The sequence below is a fragment of the Simochromis diagramma genome, unplaced genomic scaffold, assembly GCF_900408965.1.
Source record: "Simochromis diagramma unplaced genomic scaffold, fSimDia1.1 OVJJ01000434.1, whole genome shotgun sequence".
NCBI classification, from domain to species: Eukaryota; Metazoa; Chordata; class Actinopteri; order Cichliformes; family Cichlidae; genus Simochromis; species Simochromis diagramma.
The window spans coordinates 758,506-766,450 of NW_024387090.1; the positions used below are offsets into that span (position 1 = coordinate 758,506).

The 7,945-nt window shown below is 39.0% G+C and overlaps 1 long non-coding RNA gene across 1 annotated transcript in view; it reads left to right on the top strand.

Annotated features, from left to right (window-relative positions):
• LOC120742745 overlaps positions 1-7,593 on the top strand; it is a 21,557-nt gene extending 13,964 nt beyond the window's left edge. The window contains exon 2 of the long non-coding RNA XR_005697942.1: positions 7,453-7,593. This is a non-coding gene — a long non-coding RNA (uncharacterized LOC120742745). The remainder of the gene's footprint in view (positions 1-7,452) is intronic.
• Positions 7,594-7,945: the final 352 nt, after the last annotated feature.

The following is a 7,945-nucleotide window of genomic DNA, read 5'->3' on the forward strand; positions in this document are numbered from 1 at the left end:
TTTATGGTAAACTGAGCTGGCTTGTATGTACATATGTTCAAGATGCCTCGTTCTGTTTTCTCTGAGGCTGCTGTGGCATTTGGAGCAAAATTAATATAAAGTTTACAGCATATCTTGTCACTGGAAATTGTTTGCACTGTTTATATATTTATTTATTTACTGTAGGTATTGGTGAAAAAAGCTTTATGTTGTGAAAAACTGAAATCTGGAAATTAGAATTGTTGTGCCTTATTTTGTTGATGTTTTTACATATATTCCTTTTGAAAATGGTAAAATTTGTATATTTATTTTTGTTTGTCTGATAACATTTATTTAAAAAATAAATCGGACATTTCAAACAGTTACTCGCTACTTGAGTAGTCTTTTCGCCAAGTACTTTTTTACTCTTACTTGAGTAACTTTTTTGACGACTACTTTTCACTTTTACTTCAGTAATAATATTTTAAAGTAATGCTACTCTTACTTGAGTACAATTTTTGGATACTCGACCCACCTCTGATTGTTCCTGGTTTCTGTTCTCTTCCTGCGGCTCACCTCACCTATTCTCATGTTACCATTTCTCAGTGTTGAGACTGCGTCTGTGTCTGTCTTGTATTTCCTGTTTTACTTTGACAGTCTGTGTCTTGTGTCATGTCTTCAGCTCTGCTCCCCGCCTCGTCACATCTATTTAATTGAAGCTGTGTTCCCACCTGTTCTCCATCCTCTCATTTCTTTGTGTATATTTGCTGTGTGTTTGCTTCTACTCCATGTCGGATCGTGTGTTTGTCATCTCGGTGTTTCACTCTGCATTTCCTCCTTTGTGTTTGTTTCATGCTCCTTGTTCCTGGTTGTCAGGTTTTTGCTATGTTCTCCATGTTTCACTTGATCCTGTGTTTAGCTGTTTCCAGTTTAGGTTTTCCTTCAGTTCCCTGTTTGCTTCTTATTTTGTAGCGTCGTGTCCAGCCAATAATAAAGGCTCACTTTCTTTGTTTTTGTTAAATTCACCTTTCCACAGATTCTGCCTCACTGACTGTGACTATTTCTACATCTCTCCCATTCAAAATCACTCCATACACAGTTTATTTTATGTAATATTCAATATTAACCTGTAAATTTAGTCTTTTCAAGGAAGCATTTTTTTTCTTTTTATGGCATAGAAGCTTTATTTATGTAGATTTTCTACTGCTAAGCAGAATAAGAAGAACAAACATGAACATTAAAGGCCTGGACAAATTTCAAACCAGTATTAGATAAAAACCTCAACAAGCAGACGACCCCCTATGAGCAAACACTTTGTGAAGGTGGGAAGAAAAAGCAGAGAGAAGAGTCTGTTTCCCAAATCCAAACTGGAAGCTGGTTCAACAGGAGGTCTGATATCTGAAAGTTCTGCTCTCATTCTAGTTTTCAAAACTAATAACCAAAAGTACGACTGCAGTCTGAGAGCGACGTGCTCTGTTGCGATCATACGGTACTACAGTATAAGGTCTTTAAGAAATGATGGGGCCTGATTATTCAGGACTTTATATTCAATTCTAGATTTAACATGGAGCCAGTGAAGAGAAGCTAACAAGGTAGAAAGATGATTTGTCTGCTGTCAGGACTCTAACTCCAGCATTTTGGATTAACTGGAAGCTTTTTAGAACAACGTGATCATAAAGGAATTACAAAAGTCGAGTCGAGTCAAGTATGTGAACAAAACAAGATAAAAATGAACAAAATCTCACTTTAACGTGCACGTTTACTAATTCTGTACTATCTAGTTTTACATGAAATAACTTTATATTCATTTTTTAATTACTCTTGAATTAGTATTTCATCTGTTATTGTTTTTTCCATGTAATTCTCAAAGCAGTAATAATATGTTCAGTTTAATGAGTATGGTTTACTTTAGATTTTTTTCATATATATTTTTGACCTTAAACTAAAAACATTTTCTATGACAGCTTTGAACGCTCACGTTGTTCCTGATAGATGGAAAACCTGCTTTAGATTTGTGTTTTGAAGTCATCTGACTAACACAGCCTAATCTGCACTACACAATGCCTTTGAATGGGTGTTTTCATGTATCAGACTCTTGTTCACACTCACAAATTTATGACAAAGTACAGAACAAAACACAGTTAAAGAGATGGAGGAACTTTCTTCTGTTTTACGTTGGGATTAAAGTTTCAGCCATTTCAGTTATTTGATATCTATATGTCAGTTTTATCTGAGGTAGACGTCTTGGCTGGACACTAACTTTGATGCTCAGCGTTTACGGTACAGAGCAGCTTTTCCTGCACAATATACAAAATACTTCTCAAATCACATCTCATGGCTATATTAAGTATTTTATGTTCTGTTTTATCAAGATAGTGAAAACACACTAATGAAAACAAACAGCTGCTTATGTTGATTATGAGTTTAATATCCAGCTGTTGCACTAAAATGAAAAACACTTAAAATGAGCAGTGTTACAATTTATGAAACTGATGAAAGATTTTATTACTAAAACATGCAGGAGTGGTTTTTAACTTAAAGGAGCCATAATAAGTCATGATACATTCATACAATATGCATAAGAGGGCAGACCATGTTTCATTCATACATCCTTCTACCAGTAACCTAGTTCATCAGTTTGTAGCTTCACATAACAAAAGTAATTTTTGTTACAGGTTTTTCAATCACGTTTGTTTTTGTGTGAAGACGAACTACACGTACCAGACCTCTCTTATCTGCAAAGGTTGTTATGATTTTTCAGAATACCCAAGACCCTCGAGGTTTTTACATTGGGATCTAACCATGACAACATCTCCAGGCACAAAACAACTTTTTATCCATTTCTGTCATTCTTGTAGCAGTGGTAAATATTCTCAAATCCAGTTTCCTTAGAGGTCTGTAATGTACTGGATTTGTTCCCACCTTCTTTTCTGTCAAATAGTCCTGGAGGGAGAGCTGGTTTTCACTTCATGACAAGCAATAACTTTGTGATGTTGCATTAAACATGAGTCAGTATCTAAAAAGTAATCCCTTCAAGGTGCACGGCCCTGCTTGTCATGCAAGTGAACACTACTACATACCGTTTTACAATACTACGCTGTACTGTTGGCTGGGTTTTCCTCCATACAGTTTACAGAATAAACATTTTGCTATGACCCTTTGCACAGCTGAAACTCCATTTGTTATCCAAAATCTGGGAAACATGCTCTTTGGCCAGTCCTCTTGAAGATCCTGTTTCATTTTTTCTCAGTTTCAATGGAAACTTTGAATCAGAATAATGTTAGCTGGCATGTTTAACTCCTCCAAACACTGCAGTTCCTTCGTAGCATTGCAACACTATGTATAGATATAGACAATAGATGTCCTTGTCATTGTTCTGGGTCATTTGACGCAGCGTTTTGAGTTTGTTGTTATTTGGTGTCTATCATGTATTAAGCCAGCGGTCCCCACCCTTTATTGCACCACAGACCAGTTTAATGTCAAAACATATTTTCCCAGACCAGCATTTAAGGTGTTGTAGATAAATCAAAAAATATTTTCCCGGATCGGGAAAGCAGCCTCCTCCTGAAAATGTGCCAACAACATTGAGAGTAACATCCTCCTCTCTGCCCCTTAATGCTCTCTGGGTCGCTATGCTAACATGTAATATTTAAAATTTATTCATAACACCGGGAGAAGTCGCAGGGAAACCGAGTTAACGATAAAAACCCTGAAAACCATGAATTTCATGCCCGAGCCTCAACTCTCGCGACCTTTTACGAAACAAATGACGGACCGCTGGTCTAAGCTCACATCCATCATGGACAACACCTCCCACCTCTGCATGAGACGGTACAAAGCACTGAGCAGCTCGTTCAGCAGTACTTTTACACCCACAGTGTAGGAAGGAGCGTTACTGCAGGTCATTCTTACCAGCAGCTGTCAGACTCTAACCAGGGGTGCACATAACTTTTTTAGTGAGCTACTCAGGTGAGTCCCAGGACGGTTTTTAGTACGCATTGAAAACGCTCTATTGCAGATATGCTACAAGTCACTGTTATCACTTGTAGCCAGTTACATTATAATGGCTGGCAGGTGGTCTTCATGCCTCCATGAAGACCACGTGGTATTATGAAACTTACCCAGTTTTACAAAGGGGATCCCATTTTCTTCACACAGCTTCTTCAGTGTAGCATTTTTTTTTTTTTTTACAAATAAAACTGCATCAGCTTGACCACACGGCGATTAAACGTCTCACAGTAAGAATCCTTGTGATCAACTGAATTTAAGAAATCTCCCAGTGTGTGTGCTGTGCAGAGAATGTGCACAAGGGAGTCTCCAACTGTAGCAAGTTGCCGGAGTTTTGGCACAACGCCATTGGACATACCCACGTTGATAGCAGCCTCGGTTGTGCACGCAGCGACCAACTTTGTTGTCCAGTCATCCAAGCCTGTGTCCTCAAGAAGTCTCACAAGTCCATCCTGTGCGGTGCGGTCAGCACCACAGTTCAAATCAGTCAAAGATAGTCAGAGGTAAACTCGCCATTGCTGGACAACAGACACAATGTAAATGATTTCCTGCTCGACGACCACAGATCCATCGGAAAGTATCCCCCAAAATTCGGCAGACTGCAATTTTGCTCCTAACTCCCCGCTGATGGGGTGATGCTCTGCACGATCCATGCCCCCTTCACAGTGAATGATATGCACGTCCTGACATTTACTCTAGCCGCTACAAATAATAATATCCTCAGAATATAAATGTGGACATTTCTTCTCAGCTAGCTTGTTATTAGCAATGACTTGCACCACATTTCAGTGCACTCATTGTTAGCTTTAAGCCACGGCACTTTGAGCCAATTTTTCCGAAAGAAGTTTTTCTTCAGCTCTGGCTCTGGTTGGTGTTTCTTAGGTGGTGGCGAAACACCAAAGAAGCTGTAGGAACACGTGTCAGGCACGCAAGTAGGCGCTTTGGTAACATAATGTCACTACGCATTCGTAATTTTTGACACACATACGCACCTGAGTAGCAGCAAGGTGCATCCCTGTCTATAACACAGTTTAACATGTTTATCTACTCATCAGCTGTTTAATTTTTCTCAGTACACTAGAGGAACATGTTCATTCACAGATGCCTCATCACATTTTTACATCTGAACTCTGTGGAGCCTGACCTCAAGGGTTTTAAGTCTGACCCCGAAACCAGAAGAGGATCTTTCTGTCTCTTCAGATTCACTGTGATGGGAGTGATTTCAGCCCTGAGTGATCACACTGATGTTTGCACAGAGCAGATAATGAAGTGAATGTTTTGGCACATTTGTAACAGTGAAACAGTTTATTAGTAACGTGGGATCGTTTGTGTTCGGAGTATGAACTGAGATTCCTGAAGCTCTTGTCACACTGGTCACAGCTGTAGTTTCCTTCCACTGTGTGTACGTTCATGATAGTTACGACTAGCCTGGATTGTGAGAAGCTTTTGTCACAGTGTCTGCACTTGTATGGTTTCTCTCCTGTGTGGACTCGTTTGTGTCTTTTAAGATCACCTGCAGAGGTGAAGGATGACCCACACTGATCACAGAGGTGCTTTTTAACCCCACTGTGAATCAGTTCATCTCGTTTTAACTCAGTTGGTGTGGTGAAGCTTCTCCCACATTCTTTGCAGTATTTATTTTTTCTCCAGTAGTGTTTACGTTGATGTCTTTTAGGGTGTATTGGTGACTATACGTTTTTCCACAGAAGGTCACAATGAAAGGTCTTTCCCATCATCACGGCGATTGACAGAGTTGAGAACTGGATCCATCTGTGTCGCTCTGCTTCTAAACAAAGACACAAAGACAGTGTAAGTCAGTCCTTCACTATGTTTATCCTGAACGTCGCCTGAAATAAAAGAGCATCTCTGCAGACGTCCAATTACATTTTACTGTTTCATTACACACTCAGTTTACTGGGCTGCAATAACTACAATACTACCATCATAAATACTACAGTAATACTTATTTCATGTTACAGTAACATCTGAGTTACACTAAGTACTACTATGCTAATATTTGCAGGGTACCAACACAGCGTTAAACTACTAATGTAACACTGCAGTAATACTCATTTAATACTGCATTAATAACACTGTAACTGTGCAGTTATAACACTCAGCTGCATGGGACACAAGAAAAACACTCCTACCCCCATGACACTGGAATTATAATATTAAATGCGTATTTTAACACTAATGTCTAAAATTACTAAAGTTATAAATAAGCAATGATACTACTGGTACTACAATACCATTACGTATGATACAACTTTGTTAACCCAGGGCTTGCAAAATCGCTAGCCCGACGTCCCAGCAATATCTTCCCGGAACAAACACCAATTGCAAATAACATACTAAGAATAAACCTGAAATCAGTTTAAAACAGCGTACTATGTTGCAAAGAGTGAACTACCACTGGCAAAATTTAGCAGTCTTTGCAAAACTTCAAAAGCAAATGGCCTCGATATTGGTTCCACTTGCCTCTTACCCGTGACTTCAGTGGAAATTTCAAATTCAGGATCTGACACAGACTGATTCGTGTCCTACACAGTTCTTACAAGTTCATAGAAATTTCTGTTCAATTAGAACCAAGTATTTGAGTTGATGATTGTAATTTTTATACAATGTTGTAAAATGTGCTTCAACAATCGATTAATGTTTTGTTTCCGTTACAATATTATACTTTAATGTATAATATTGTAACGGAAACAAAACAGGAAACAAAACATCAATCAAAAAATTGCTCTCTTTTTTATTTGGGCTACTTAAATTTATTTTGGGCTACCAAAAACTGAAGAGTCCCTGCCCGAAGGGCTACCAGGGATTTTGAAATTTTGCGAGCCCTGTAACCATAAGACAAGATTACTCAATGGTTTGGTTTTGAGCTTATTTTCATTTGTGTTTTATTTTATTACATGTACTCCTGACAGAGGAATCAGGCTCTGTAAACAAAAGGCCATTTATGGTGAAATAATAACAATATCATGATATACCAGGAAACTGCCTGAACATTAAATAACACCATCATATCAATTTTCACCACTTTTAGTTTTTAATGATCGTGTAAACAAAATCATAACTGACATGAAAATTCTGAATAATCACTCAGAGCTGCTTTTCCATGCAGTAGAATTGCTAACATGCTAACCAGTTTAATGAGCAGAGTTGTTCCAAACAGTCAGGCTAAAGCGACAAGATAACAATATAAATACATACCTCACAGTAACTGCACTTGTAGAGTCTCATTCTGGTGTGGATCTGTTGGTGCTGCCTCAGGTAACGTGGAGCTTTAAAAGTCTTCTCACACAGGTCACATTTATAAGGTCTCTCCTCAGAGTGGGTAAACATGTGTTGTCGTAACTGTGTGCCCGTTATAAAACTGTTTATCACACTGATCACAGCAGTACACAACATGTCTGGTGTGAATGCGTAGGTGGTTTTATTTCGGCTCGCTATGTGGCGAAAAGTTTTTCCACAAAGTCACAGCTGTATGCCTTAATTCCAGAGTGGGTAACTAGATGCTTCTGTAAGCTGCTACTTTGAGTAAAAGCTCTTCCACACTGATCACAGCTGTACGCTTTAACTCCACTGTGGATGAGTTGGTGTGTTTTTAGGGAACGCTCCCAGAAAAAGACTTTTCCGCACAAGCCACAGCTGAATGGTCTCTCTCCAGTGTGGATGACCTGATGCTGTTTTAGTTGCATACTTCCAAGTAAAAATTCTTCCCACACTCGTCACAGGTGTGTTTTTTCTCTCCTTTCTTCTGTGAGGTTTGTCGGCCTCTGAGAGCGCTGACTTCTCGCTCCATGTTGGTCCTGCAGTGACAGAGATACAAACAGAGGCAGTGAGTGAAATGCAGTCGTGGAACAAACTCAACCTTCAAACTCCCTCCATTAACACTAGTTTTAAACCTGAAGGTGGAGTGTGGCACCAAACACCTTAAAGGTCTCTTATCCCCACCTGCTGGTAGTTCTAACAC